The 15,576-nt window shown below is 46.5% G+C and overlaps 1 long non-coding RNA gene across 1 annotated transcript in view; it reads left to right on the forward strand.

Annotated features, from left to right (window-relative positions):
• LOC134943556 (uncharacterized) overlaps nucleotides 1–15,576 on the forward strand; it is a 122,321-nt gene that overhangs the window by 23,899 nt on the left and 82,846 nt on the right. Inside the window, exon 2 of the long non-coding RNA XR_010181607.1 lies at nucleotides 6,717–6,919. This is a non-coding gene — a long non-coding RNA (uncharacterized LOC134943556). The remainder of the gene's footprint in view (nucleotides 1–6,716; nucleotides 6,920–15,576) is intronic.

Raw genomic sequence — 15,576 nt, forward strand, 5'->3', positions numbered from 1 at the left:
CAGTCGGGCCTGGTAAGGACTTTCCATCTAGAAGATTATAAGAACTATCTCACACTACCAGTGCCCTGTGGCTCCTGCCATCCTGTAGTACCCAGGAACTGTATTTATTCTTTGCTGACTTTTACGTTTTCTTTTACTGCTGCTGTGTTGCGGAGTTGTCATAATAAACATCATTGACTTTTATCCAAGTTGTCGTGGTCACGCCTTCGGGCAGTAATTATTCATGTTACTTACATGTCCAGGGGTCTGATACAACCTCCCAGGTTCCGGTACATCTCAGCCCCTACAACTGAGGCTGCCTCCCGTCAGCTCAGGCCCTCAGTTGTGACAGTAAGCACTGACCTAATGAATCCAGCCGGAGACCAGGATCAAGCGGCCAGGCCGATGCAAGAACTGGCAGCCCGACTAGAACATCAGGAGGCTGCACAGGGCCACATCATCCGCTGTCTCCAGGATTTCTCTACTCGGCTGGATGGGATTCAGACAACTCTCCGTGGATCAGGCGCGTCTGGTGCGTCAACCACAGTGACTCCAGCTATAACCCCACCCACCTTACCCATTTCTGCTCCACGTCTTCATCTTCCAACGCCAGCAAAATTTGACGGATCTCCAAGATTCTGCAGGGGATTTCTCAACCAGTGTGAGATTCAGTTTGAGCTACAACCTGGCAATTTTCCCAGTGACCGTACAAAAATTGCCTACATTATTTCTCTTCTCAGTGGCTCAGCCCTTGATTGGGCATCACCGTTATGGGAGAGGTCCGACACCCTGCTATCTTCCTACACTGCCTTCGTGTCAACATTCAGGCGCATCTTCGACGAGCCAGGCCGGGTAACCTCAGCTTCATCCGAGATTCTCTGTTTACGCCAGGGGTCACGTACTGTAGGACAATATCTGATACAGTTCCAGATCCTGGCATCCGAACTGGCATGGAACGACGAGGCCCTGTATGCTGCATTCTGGCATGGCTTATCTGAGCGTATTAAAGATGAGTTAGCTACCAGAGACTTACCTTCTAAGTTAGATGAGCTAATCTCACTCTGCACGAAAGTTGATTTACGTTTCAGAGAGAGAGCAACTGAGCGTGGAAGATCATCTGCTCCAAAATCTTCTGCTCCTCCTCCTCGTCAACTGTCACCATCTAAAGATGAGCCCATGCAACTTGGCCGTTCCCGTTTAACTCCTGCTGAGCGCCGAAGACGTCTCTCCGAGTCTCTCTGTCTCTATTGTGCAGCTCCGTCTCACACCATTAATGCCTGTCCCAAACGTCCGGGAAACTCCAAATCCTAGCTCGCCAAGGAGAGGGCCGGCTAGGAGTAATGATCTCCTCTCCATCTCCTCAAGATTGTAATCTCCCAGTCTCGCTTCAAGTTGCTCAACGTTATCGGAACGTCATTGCCCTCCTTGATTCCGGAGCAGCTGGGAACTTTATTACCGAAGCCTATGTTAAACGGTGGTCCCTACCCACCGAGAGACTTCCTTCGTCCATTTCTTTAACTGCCGTGGATGGCAGCAAAATTTTTGATGCAGTTATTTCTTTAAGGACTCTACCAGTTCGTCTGAGAGTGGGAGTTCTTCATTCCGAACTTATTTCTTTTTTAGTGATTCCAAGAGCCACACATCCTGTGGTCCTGGGCCTTCCATGGCTCCGTCTTCACAATCCTACAATTGATTGGACGACTACGCAAATCCTGGCATGGGGTTCCTCCTGTGCTGAGACATGTTTGTTTAAAGTATTGCCTGTCTGTTCTTCCTCCCCCAGTTCGTCTGATGTTCCACCTCCTCCATATCAAGATTTCACGGATGTGTTCAGTAAAGCTTCTGCTGATATCCTTCCTCCTCATAGAGAATGGGACTGCCCGATTGATCTCGTTCCAGGGAAGGTTCCACCTCGAGGCCGAACTTATCCGTTGTCTCTGCCTGAGACTCATTCTATGGAGGAATACATTAAAGAGAACCTAGCAAAGGGGTTCATTCGACCTTCTTCTTCCCCAGCCGGCGCAGGCTTCTTTTTTGTAAAAAAGAAAGATGGTGGTCTGCGGCCGTGCATCGACTACAGAGGTTTGAACGACATTACCATCAAGAACCGTTATCCTTTACCCCTGATTACTGAGCTCTTTGACAGAGTTAGCGGAGCTACCATCTTTACAAAGCTGGACTTGAGAGGTGCATACAATCTCATCCGGATCCGTGAGGGTGACGAGTGGAAGACCGCCTTTAACACCCGTGACGGACATTATGAGTACCTCGTCATGCCCTTTGGATTGAGTAATGCTCCAGCTGTCTTCCAGCATTTTGTCAATGAGATCTTCAGAGACATTCTATACCGTCATGTCGTGGTCTATCTAGACGATATCCTCATTTTTGCCAACGATTTAGAGGAACATCGTTTTTGGGTTAAAGAGGTTCTGTCCCGTCTCCGTGTCAATCATCTCTATTGCAAATTAGAGAAATGCGTCTTTGAAGTCAAGTCCATTCCGTTTCTAGGGTACATTGTGTCCGGTTCCGGACTAGAGATGGATCCTGAGAAACTACAAGCAATCCAAAATTGGCCGATACCCTTAACCCTCAAAGGGGTCCAGAGGTTCTTTGGGTTCGCCAACTATTACCGAAAGTTTATACGAGACTTTTCCACCATTGTGGCGCCTATTACTGCTTTCACTAAGAAGGGTGCTAACCCGTCCAAGTGGTCTGAAGAAGCCATGCAAGCATTTCATCTTTTAAAACAAAGGTTCATCTCTGCGCCTGTTCTGAAACAGCCTGACATCGACTCTCCTTTCATCTTAGAGGTGGATGCCTCCTCCGTTGGAGTAGGAGCGGTGTTATCTCAGAGGGCTAAAGATGGCCATTTACACCCTTGCAGTTTCTTCTCCCGGAAGTTCTCCCCAGCTGAGCGCAACTATGCCATTGGCGACCAGGAGTTGCTAGCCATCAAGCTCGCTCTAGAAGAGTGGAGGTATCTGTTGGAGGGAGCTTCTCATTCAATCACCATACTTACAGACCACAAGAACCTTTTATATCTGAAAGGCGCACAATGTCTCAACCCTCGTCAGGCCAGATGGGCACTTTTCTTTTCCAGGTTCGACTTTAAACTCCAGTTCTGTCCGGGCTCTCAGAATCGCAAGGCCGATGCCCTTTCCCGCTCATGGGAGCAAGAAAATGAGTCAGAGTCTTCAGACAAGCATCCTATTATAAATCCGTTGGCATTCTCCACGGTAGGGATGGACTCTATGCCCCCATCAGGGAAAAGTTTTGTGAAACCGATGCTAAGGAAGAAGCTCATGCATTGGGCCCATGCTTCCCGTTTTGCCGGACATACAGGTATCCAAAAAACCCTGGAGTTTATCTCTAGGTCCTATTGGTGGCCAACTCTGAAAAAGGACGTCTTGGAGTTTATTGCATCTTGCCCAAAGTGTGCTCAACATAAGGTATCCCGCCAGTCGCCTGCGGGGCAACTGGTTCCACTATCTGTTCCCCGTCGACCTTGGACCCATTTGTCGATGGATTTTATTACAGATTTACCCATGTGCAACAAGTTCAATACCATCTGGGTGGTAGTTGACCGGTTCACCAAGATGGCACACTTCATTCCTCTCACCGGTCTTCCGTCAGCTTCCAAGTTGGCTCAAGTATTCATACAAGAGATCTTCCGACTCCACGGTCTTCCTGAAGAAATTATCTCAGATCGAGGAGTTCAATTCACAGCCAAATTCTGGCGAAGTTTATGTCAAGTCCTTCAAGTCAAGCTAAAGTTTTCCACGGCTTACCATCCTCAGACCAATGGTCAAACCGAGAGGGTGAATCAGGACTTGGAGGCCTTCCTCCGCATCTATGTGTCCTCCTCTCAAGATGACTGGGTTCAATTACTTCCCTGGGCCGAGTTCTGTCATAACAACCAGTATCATTCTTCATCTGCTTCAACACCATTCTTCACTAACTTTGGATTCCACCCTAAAGTCCCTGAGTTCCAACCGCTTCCAGCAACTTCTGTTCCCGCAGTGGATATCACCTTGCATCAGTTTGCCAATATCTGGAAGAGCGTACGATCAGCTCTGCTCAAGGCATCGTTCAGGTACAAGAAGTTTGCGGATAAGAAGCGTCGAGCAGTTCCTGCTCTCAAGGTGGGTGATCGGGTATGGTTATCCACGAAGAATTTGAGGTTAAGAGTTCCCAGTATGAAGTTTGCACCTCGCTATATCGGTCCTTTCAAGATTGAACAAGTCATCAATCCTGTTGCTTACAGACTTCAGTTGCCTCCCTTCTTAAAAATACCCAGGACATTCCATGTTTCCCTGTTGAAACCGCTGATCTTGAATCGGTTTCATTCCTCACTTCCTCCAACTCCGAAAGTCCAAACTCAACGAGGCGTTGAGTATGAAGTGGCCAAGATCCTGGACTCACGTCACCGTTACGGTCAACTACAGTATCTTATTGACTGGAAGGGTTACGGCCCTGAGGAACGTTCATGGACCAATGCTTCTGATGTCCATGCTCCTGCCTTGGTCCGGAGATTCCATTCCAAGTTTCCTCAAAAGCCAAAGAAGTGTCCTGGGGCCACTCCTAAAGGGGGGGGTGCTGTCACGATCCGGGTATCTGGACGCCATTTCTTACCCATCAGATGCCTCCTAAGGCTGGCTCAGCGCTCCAGGACTGGATCCCATCTGTTATCCTAATGTTCACATTCCTGCATCCTCTCCTGTCTCTCTGAGACGCTGTCACAGTAACGCCTTATTACATCTGGCATGGCGTCTCCCGCGGCCTCCGCCGCCGTCCCTGAGCTTCTGCATGCAGAGTGTCAGAGTGGCGATTACGTCAGCCGCGGCCTCCGCTGTGTCCGCGTGGTTCGATGTGCACTTGTCAGCCTGGCGTCTCCTGTCTCCAGTGGCCGGCGCCGCCATTACTGTTTTCATTACCACATGGATTACAAACCAAACTTCCCTCCAAGTGTCTGCATGGGCGCAGCCATCTTGGATTCTGTCAGCTGATCATTTCCTCCAATCTGTTGTCAGTATTGTTAATCTGCATAATTGCCTAGCCAATCCCTTACTTGCTGCAGGTATAAATACACTGTGCCTGAGCAAGGAAGGCGTCAGTGCTTTGGTTGTCAAACCTAGTTCCTGTTTGTCTCTCTCCTGTGATTGTCTTCCAGGTTCCAGCTCCTGTCTCAAGACTTCCACCATAGAGACCCGCACCAGCATTCCACCTGCGGTGTAGCCTGACTCTCCAATCCATTGTGGATTCATCTGTTTCCAGCTACAACATTACCTGCTTCCAGCTCAGCTTCCAGCAGAGTACAGCTTCTCTTAAAGGGCCGGTGTCCTTTCTACACTTTACCACTCTCCACCGGTATTATTATTTCTCCGCTCTCAAGTTCTACATTTCAGTTCATATTTCATCGCTCCCAAGTTCATTTATTATTTAACTGGTTCCAGCCAGTATCCACTCCGTGCTAACAACAGTCTGGTTCCAGCCAGTATCCACAGCAGCCGTTTTATCTTCAGCAACCCAGCTTTTCCTGGAACACCAGCTGGTACAATCCTGGGTTATCTCCATTGCTACAGTCGGGCCTGGTAAGGACTTTCCATCTAGAAGATTATAAGAACTATCTCACACTACCAGTGCCCTGTGGCTCCTGCCATCCTGTAGTACCCAGGAACTGTATTTATTCTTTGCTGACTTTTACGTTTTCTTTTACTGCTGCTGTGTTGCGGAGTTGTCATAATAAACATCATTGACTTTTATCCAAGTTGTCGTGGTCACGCCTTCGGGCAGTAATTATTCATGTTACTTACATGTCCAGGGGTCTGATACAACCTCCCAGGTTCCGGTACATCTCAGCCCCTACAACTGAGGCTGCCTCCCGTCAGCTCAGGCCCTCAGTTGTGACAGGCTGCAATTTAAGAGACCGCTTGGTGAAATCTGATATTACAGGAATGGGCGGTACTGTGATTCCGAATGTACATTACTAAGCCCCGGGGTGCTATAGATGTCCTAGATGTGCTACATGTAGATACATGGTGGAATGTAAAGATTTTAAGCATCCACATACTGATAAAAGGTATACCATCAGACATGTTATTACGTGTAGCACTTCGTTTGTTGTTTATGTCGTGGTCTGTCTGTGCGGCCTTTTTTACGTCGGCCAGACTACGCGTAAACTGAGTGAAAGGATGGCAGCACACAGATCTGCCATCAAACTGACTCTTGAAGGGAAAACTAATGACCAACCGGTATCGCGCCACTTTAAGATGGCGAAACATACTCTTGACGATCTTAGGTACTTCGGTATTGATCATGTACCCTTGACACTTAGAGGAGGAGACAGAGCAAAGGCGCTGTTGTAGAGGGAGTCCAGGTGGATAATGAAGCTAAATACATTTGCTCCACGTGGTCTAAATTGCAAAATAAATTGGAATGTGCTATAGTATAGTTTCCAATCTTGTATTATTAAATAAATAAATAAACAATTGGTTTAATGTACTTTAGTATTGATACACTAGATTTGTGTATTCATAGGGTCAATATTAGGCTATAGGTGTGCGTAACCATGGGTAGATGCATCTGATAGTGATGTTGATATCACCCACATAGATACCTTTAGCTAGCGAGTATCCCCTGTTGCCGCTTATGTATGTTGTTTCTTTGTTATATTTGTAATTTATGTCCATGTTATTTTTATGTTCATGTGTGTATTTTTTGGTATTTTACAATGACAGCCTGTCCCAGTCAGCTGACACAGAGGGTTCCCTTCGGACGGCTCCAGATCCAATCCCCTGTATTTCCGGGCGGTGGGGCCGGTGACACATACACTGTGCGTGACCATGGCAACGGTGACGTCAGAGGAAAGGGGGAAGTGCAATGTGATGGCCGGAAGAGAGGACCCGGTGTGCGGCGGAGAGGACGGCGTGGATCTGTACAGGTATTTAAATGTTTGTGTGTGTCAATTCATTTTAATTGTGTTTGGTACTGAGGACGGGACATGAGCTCCGAAACGTCTACCTTACAATACAAGGTCATTATTTAATGAAAGTCTCCAGTGCCGTCTTTTATGGAATTATATATATATATATATATATATCATTTATAGATATATGTGTGTAATTATACAGGGGTAGATTGGTACGCCGGGACGCTTTGCCGGTGGGCTGAGCTCCGTCTTCCCTGCGGTGGCGGTGCCCCCCCCCCCATAATGCTCTACACTGTACCCAGTCCATCACACACTAACACACAGACCTCTGCATTCAGCACCTCACAAACCGACACACAGCCCCCTGCACCCAGACCCTCACAAGCACTTCACACACTTCCCCCTATACCCAGCACCTCACACAGTTACACACAGCCCCCCACACCCAGACCCTCACCAGCACCTCACACATTGCCCCCTGTACCCAGCACCTCACACACAGCCCCACGCACCCAGGCCCTCACCAGCACCTCACACACTGCCCCGTTCCCAGCACCACATACATTTACACACAGCACCATGTACCCCGACCCTCACCAGCACCTCACACATTGCCCCCTGTACCCAGCACCTCACACACATACACACAGCCCACGCACCCAGGCCCTCACCAGCACCTCACACACTGCCCCGTTCCCAGCACCACATACATTTACACACAGCACCATGCACCCCGACCCTCACCAGCACCTCACACACTGCCCCCTGTACCCAGCCCCTCACACACTTACACACAGCCTCACGCACCCAGGCCCTCACCAGCACTTCACCACACACTGCCCCCTGTACCCAGCACCTCACACACTTACACACAGCCCCATGTACCCAGACCCTCACCAGCACCTCACACACTTACACACAGCCCCATGTACCCAGGCCCTCACCAGCACCTCACACACTGCCCCCTGTACCCAGCACCTCACACACTTACACACTGCCCCCTGTACCCAGCACCTCACACACTTACACACAGCCTCACGCACCCAGGCCCTCACCAGCACTTCACACACTGCCCCCTGTACCCAGCACCTCACACACTTACACACAGCCCCATGTACCCAGACCCTCACCAGCACCTCACACACTGCCCCCTGTACCCAGCCCCTCACACACTAACACACAGCCCCCTGCACCCAGACCCTCACAAGCACTTCACACACTGTCCCCTGTACCCAGAACCACATACACTTACACACAGCCCCATGTACCCAGCCCCTCACACCATAACACACAGACCTCTGTATTCAACAACTCACACACCGACACACATCCTCCTGCACCCAGACCCTCACCCGCACCTCACACACTGCCCCCGGTAACCAGCATCTCACACATTGCCCCCTGTACCCAGCATCTCACACACTGCCACCTGTATCCAGCACCTCACACACTGCCCACTGTGCCAGATTAAGGTCCTTATGGGCCAGGAGCTGAAATTTCTGAAGGGCTATTATGTGCCACTGCAGAGGGTGTAACCAGCATGGTGGGTGTGTAGCTCCTGATAGAGGGTGTGATCAGTGCTGTATATATATTTTGTGTGTGTATGCGTGTATGTATGCATGTGTTTGAAAAATAGAAAACTCTCAGCACTTAAATGCCCAATTATTTCTAACAGCGCCAACACGTGTGCTTTACCAGCTTTTAGTGATTTCCACATTATTCCATTAGATGGAGGAGAGGGCTCTCACTGGACTTTATCAAATATCAAATGTTTATTGACTAAAACTCATAGCATAAAGTCTACATTTTGATTCCTCCGAACATTTGGGACTGCATCAAAGCACAAGTATAGTAGTAGATGTCAAAGTCAAAAAATATTACAGAACACACATCATGTACAAACTGCACACACATGCCCACTGCGCGTGCACTTGTTTTGCAGTGCGTGCACATGTATGCACTTTGCGTATGGTCGCTCCCGCTGTCCTGCGCATCGGCGCGTGGTATGGGTATTTACGGCAGAGTTTGTGTACGCATGGAGGGCCATCAGAACACGTTACATATTTAATCCAAATAGTGCACAATGTACACATAGTCTCCTTGCACCACATCAGAAAGTTATAGCTGTTTAAATGGTTGCAGAACAAAGGGATTCACCTTTTCAGGATAAGAGGGGACAGACTAAGGTTATAAGGTGGTATTTGGTATCCAGCTATAGGGTATTTTAAGGGTAATATTCCGGTGTTGGTCTGCGGAAGATCGCATGTTCCTGCGGATAGTTATGTGCAGAAGCAGAATATAGATATAAACTGTATTTACTGTATATTATGTATGCGGCGGGAATCCAGAGGAGACCACCCACAAGAGCAGTTGAGAAAGACATTGCCTACCTTTTCAAATCAACCTATGACCTCTCCTGTACTGTAAAAGTGCATTCCTGTGTCCAATGGACAAAGGGATTACAGTATCCATTGTATTGCTTTTGGAAGAATTGTATAAATAAAGCCTGCTGCAGCCCGGCTTGACACAAGACTCACAAAGTTATCTATCAGATGACCGGGGTCCGGCCTGGTTGCGCAAGCGAATCCACTCACGTATGTACATTGACTGTAGCCATTATTCTGTTATATTGTTTTGTATTGTAGTGTATAATTTGTATTGTAAACCCCCTTTCAGAAATAATCCACTGTGGGGTCGGAACCCAGCGGTTAATCACAATTGGTGTCGTGTGCTCATTGCCCTGCTAAGGTTTAAAGTGTATTATTATTATTATTGCATTGCATTGCTGTAGAAGCTTTTAAGTGTATCTCTGGGTGTGTACGCGCTGTGAGTACTTTGTACCGTCAGCGCGGCGTGTGTACGCAAAGTCCGTACACTGTACGGGACTCTGTACGCTAATAGTGTAAAAGGTGCGTAGAGTGTGAATTAAGTATAGCGGCCGCAGCGGCTAAAGGTTTAAAGTGTATTTACGGTGTGTTTAAGGTATAGCTTTTATTCCTGTAAAGATAATCAGCATTATCAATTGGGGGCATCGTCCGATTTTCCACATTTTTACTGCTTAACAGGTCACAAGCAGACATAATCTATCAGCATAAGGGTGGACAGAAGGTATCCTACGTATCCTTTTCTTGGTCGGTGGATACACTGAAAACCCTACTTAATTGCTGATTAGATGGTGTCTGCTCTGTATGGTTTGTAGGGATGCTGGTAAGAACTCATAAGGTAAGCAGGAAAAAAGCTATTTAAAATCTGTGAATTTATTTTTGGTGGCAAATGCGTACACAACAAAAGCGTACACCCATACCCTGTGCATACTCTCCCACATTGTTGCCATAACACTCAGATTACTACATTCATAATATAAATATTAAGGAAGTAAGTGTAAAACACAAACGCAGTCTGGCCTAGTTATAAAGGTTTATACAGAAAAGAAACTGTGTGGCATGTTAAGTGAGCAATTATATTTAATATTGCTCACATTTATAGAAATTGTGTGATTTGTGCTATTGCGGACGTACGGTTTTGTACACGTGTCTCGGACAAAGTACGGAACTGCACACGCGGCGTAAGCACGGTCGCGTGTTTGCGCAAATTGCGTAAGAATACGGTCGCTAAGTACAAATTACACAATAGTTCGTTTAGTTTAAAGGTGGGACAGTAGCCACCATACAATAACACAAGATTGCCCAGCTTCCAAAGTTTAGTATAAAACCCTTATTTACCGTATTGCCTCTGGGAGTAAAGCTGCTTGTCTGAATGAATGATAATTTTCTGTACAGAAAAACCAAAGTGTAATTGAGTGAGTGAACGCATGAGCGAGTGGAAATTTGAACCACGGAATTTGGAATCTCGGTGTGTGGTACATCAAGTGAGTGGAGACTTGGTGGCGTGAGGCGGCTGACTCACGTTAATATAAGGTTTAATACGTAAGTCGTGAGGAGACTTATAGGAGCGTGGTAGGGAATTGTGAAGTGTTGTGACCCATATAGTTTTTTTGATACGCTCCGGCTGAGGTTTCGCAGCCTGAAAATCGATTCCAGTGGTCGTACGGCAGATAAGTAACAAGTACCTATACGCTGTCCGATTGGACCGCGAGTTTGTGGGTGCGATATATAGTGCAACGTGATATCCTTTTTACGAGCTTTTGCATAAAATCGCGGTATCATCAGCGCTGTATAGAACATACGCAAGCGTGATATGTGTATAATAAAGTGCATAGGGAGTTTTTGCTGGTCTCTCTCAGGAAAATCTCCAACGGCCGATACTTTACTGGAAATGGTAAGTTATTTCTAAAAACTTCCAGTAAATATAGGTCACATAGGGCCCTAAGTTGGGTACATTGCCTTCGCTATCGACAGTGTATGGAAGGGATGCCAACGTGGGCGGTGAGCGGGTGAAGAGCGCTCGGAGAACTTTCACCGTTACCTTATATTGAGTATTTTGGTGTTTGTGGGAAAAGGCCCACAATTATGGGAGCCAGTTGCTCAAGTAAGGGACGTTTAACCAGGGTTCATGTTGTAGAGCCGCGGCCCATGGGGTCAGCGGAGTTTAAAGGAAAAAGTATTGAAGACTTTTTGTCTGAATGGGAACGTGTGACTGACAAAGATAGGGAACAATTCCCTAAGGTGGGCAGCTTTGAACCAGAGGTACTGCAGAATGTAAGCAGTAAAATATGTCTTCTAAAATCCAGAAAACAAAGGATTAGACATAATGATTGTTTAAAATTATGGCAACAGGAGGGGGATATGCAAAGAGAACAAATTCGCAAAACAGGTTCAAAACCTAGCGGGAATGAGAACACAAACACGCCAGTGTCGACACAGGTCGAAGGGGAAGAGATGGCTACAGTCAATGGTATATCAATAAATGATAGTAGTATGCAAAAACAATGTATTAACCCTAATTTTTGCAAGATGTATCCTGTTTTGAAGTCTTTTCCAGGTTATAGGTCACAGGAACATGAAGGATCCAGCCAAATCGCAGCTCTCCTCCAAGCAGTCACTTTGCAGGACAATCAGGTGGGGCCTGTCCAACCAGGTAGTGCAGTAACAATATTCCCCAATGAAAGAACTGGTGAGGTCACAGCTACCGGTAAGTGTGAGACAGTTCATTGCACAGAGACAACTACACCACACAGTAAACAGATTAGGAATGGAACGGTAGGATTACACCCTGTCGTGGAAATAGTAACTCCCAATGGGGGAACCGATAGTCAGGGAGTAGTCCTCACCAGGAATAATGCAATGTATTGCCCGTGGCCCAGAGATGATCTGCGATCAATCATTTCAGAATTCCCCGACCCTCGGAAGGATTTAGCTAGATGTCAGAAATTTATCAGAGATCTGGGTAATGCGTATGAACCGACAAACAAACACTGGCGGATACTTTTGAAAGCGTGCCTATCCCCTAATATTGACACCCAAAAATTTATCACTGATTGTAGATTAGAGTCGGATAGTCTTATGACTGACAAACACAATCAGGAGAACTTAGAGCAAATTAACAGGCAACTAGAGTTGTGTTTCCCCACAACTGTTAAGTGGAGAAGAATTTTCTCCATAAACAGAGGGAAAATGAAATGACATCTGAATATTTCCATCGGGCCCTGCAAATAATGGATAGATACATTGGGGTATTAGATACAGGGAACGATGCGAATTATAGGGAAGTGGCTGTCTCTGTGCTAATGGACGGACTCGATAAGACAGTAAGGGACAGAGTACAAACATCTTTGCCTAATTGGAGAGGGGTCACAGTAGCTTGCCTTAGAGAGTGCGCAATTGTACACCACAAGAATATTGTTAGGCGTAGAAAACAACAGGAGGAGAGGCTGAGGATTAAAAGTATACAGGCTCTTACACCAAAGTCTCATCAGCCTAAACCCCAGACCCATGCTGTTTGGAAAAGACCGAGAACATGCTACATTTGTAGGAAGGAAGGGCATTTTGCCAGAGATTGTAGGTATAGTAGAACACATAGCCAATATAGACCCCTAGACAGAGAAAACAAGCCACGTTATTAAACACATAGACGGGATCAAGGGACATATAGTAAGGAATCACGATACAGTATAGAAAAACACAGATTCGGTTAATGGGAAGAACAGAATAAATGCAACTTTACCCTTTTGACAGAACTTACTGGGGTTAGGAGGAGGTCTCTAAATTTCTGCTTCTCTCTCTAGCAGAAGTGACCTCTAAGTAACTTAACAGGAGTTTTGTTAGAGATGGTAAACATATTGGCCCTCATTCTGAGTTGTTCGCTTGGTAATTTTCTTTGCATCGCAGCGATTTTCCGCTAATTGCGCATGCGCAATGTTTGCACTGCGACTGCGCCAAGTAAATTTGCTAAGAAGTTTGATATTTTACTCACGGCATTACGAGGTTTTTTCTTCGTTCTGGTGATCGTAGTGTGATTGACAGGAAGTGGGTGTTTCTGGGCGGAAACTGGACGTTTTATTGGAGTGTGTGAAAAAATGCTACCGTTTCTGGGAAAACGTGGGAGTGGCTGGAGAAACGGGGGAGTGTCTGGGCGAACGCTGGGTGTGTTTGTGACATCAAACCAGGAACGATAAGCACTGAACTGATCGCACTGGAAGAGTAAGTCTCGAGCTACTCAGAAACTGCACAGATAAATCTTTTCGCAATATTGTGAATACTTCGTTGGCAATTTTGCTAAGCTAAGATTCACTCCCAGTAGGCGGTGGCTTAGCATGTGCAATGCTGCTAAAAGCAGCTTGCGAGCGAAAAACTCGGAATGAGGGCCATTGAGTGCTCCCACCCAGGAAGCACAAAATATGTTAGATACCCACGAAGACTAATGTTGCATTTCACTGTTTTAGATACATGTCCATCACAGGTAGAGGAAATTATCTGAAAGATACCGGGTTCCCTATGAACTTAGAATGGACAGGACACTGGATTGATGGCTGGGATAGTCCCAGTAGAGATATAACACACATAGAATTTTTTTTAAGGGGAACAGACCGATTAGGGAATCATTCCCCATAGTGCCCAATCCAGATGTCAGACTTTGTAAAATCTTCTTTGCCTTTACAAACTTACCTGTTACTAAACTCTGTGATTTGTCTTCAAAGTTTCCTCTTCATTTCTTACGTTCACTGACAGGATTATAGTTCAAACGCCACATGCCTACTCGGTCTTTCAGAGCTCTGCCTAAATCCAGTATATCTCACCAGCATAGGGACACCAGTATCAGTGTGCCTGGTCATGCACAAAGGGTGGAGAATGGGAATACTGGTGAAGGGAGACTGTGCATAGATACCGATATACATGATGGTGTGACAGCCTGATGGTGAAAGCAAATCCAACAAATTTTCTTTTTATTATTTCCCCTCTCTTTTCACTTCCCACAGATGGTTTACTTCACACAACTGATAATACACAACAGTTAAACACAATTGAAATGCAAAATTTGTGTTCTCTCCAGGAAAAGGCGGTCTGGAGGTCAAAGGGGTATGGCCAGGAGTCCTCGGGACTCTGGATAGGTGGACACGGTAAGCCAGTGGCCCCCAGAGCATATCTTCCTAGCTTAGCTGAGGCGGCACACGGTCTGACTCATCTGGGTAAAGAGGGTATGTGTAAGCTGGTGAGAGCATACTGGTGTGCGCCAGGATTCTCTTCTCATGCGGGTAAGAGAGCAATGACATGTCTTACTTGCTTGAGGAAGAATATTGGAAAGTCAATACCAACAGAACCATCCCATAGCCCTCCGACAGACGGCCCTTTTCAGGTAATACAAATTGATTTCATAGTTACCACCCTGTAGGAATTTAAAATATGTGTTAGTCTGTATTGATGTGTTTTCCAATTGGGTAGAAGCGTTCCCTGCTGCCACAAATACTGCTACGTTCACTGCAAAGAAAATTGTGCAGGAATTTGTGTGTAGATATGGTATCCCTCGAATAATTGAAAGCGATAGGGGTACCCATTTTACAGGTGAAGTCTTTCAGGTAATGTGCAAACTGATGGGAATTAATAGCAAGCTGCATACTCCGTACCGACCACAGGCGAGTGCGAAGGTGGAGAGAGTAAACAGCACTATTAAGAACAAGCTGAGCAAAGTGATGGCTGAGACTGGATTGTTGTGGCCAGAAGCTTTGCCACTAGTATTGTACAGCATCAGAACCACTCCCAGGTTCCCCCTTAACCTATCACCCTTTGAGATTCTTTTTGGCAGACAACCTCATGTAATGATAGACCCCCAGGATAATTTGAAATGCAATAACGAAGTGACTGTAAAATATTTGGTTAGGATGAGCCAGCAGCTGAGGAATCAAAATAGAAATCTAAAGCTGGTGATTCCTGACCTAACGAACAGTACTTGTCATGATGTTGAATCTGGGGAATATGTAATGATTCGAAATTTTCTACGCTCAGGTTGCCTCATTGACAGGTGGGAAGGACCGTACCAAGTCTTGCTAACCAGCACGACAGCATTAAACGTTGCTGAAAGAGAGACTTGGGTCCACTCGTCCCACTGAAAGAAGGTCGCTGACCCACAGAGAACCCGTGACAAAGAGCAGAGTGTAGAGAACATCGTATCACTGGAGTGTCTGTTCCGGGAAGGTTGAGAGGCAGGACTGTTGAGACGGCACCTGAGCGCGGAGAACAACAAGACCAGAGGCTGTTGTCGCACCAGTTTTTTTC

This window comes from Pseudophryne corroboree, chromosome 7, assembly GCF_028390025.1.
Source record: "Pseudophryne corroboree isolate aPseCor3 chromosome 7, aPseCor3.hap2, whole genome shotgun sequence".
Taxonomy (NCBI): domain Eukaryota; kingdom Metazoa; phylum Chordata; class Amphibia; order Anura; family Myobatrachidae; genus Pseudophryne; species Pseudophryne corroboree.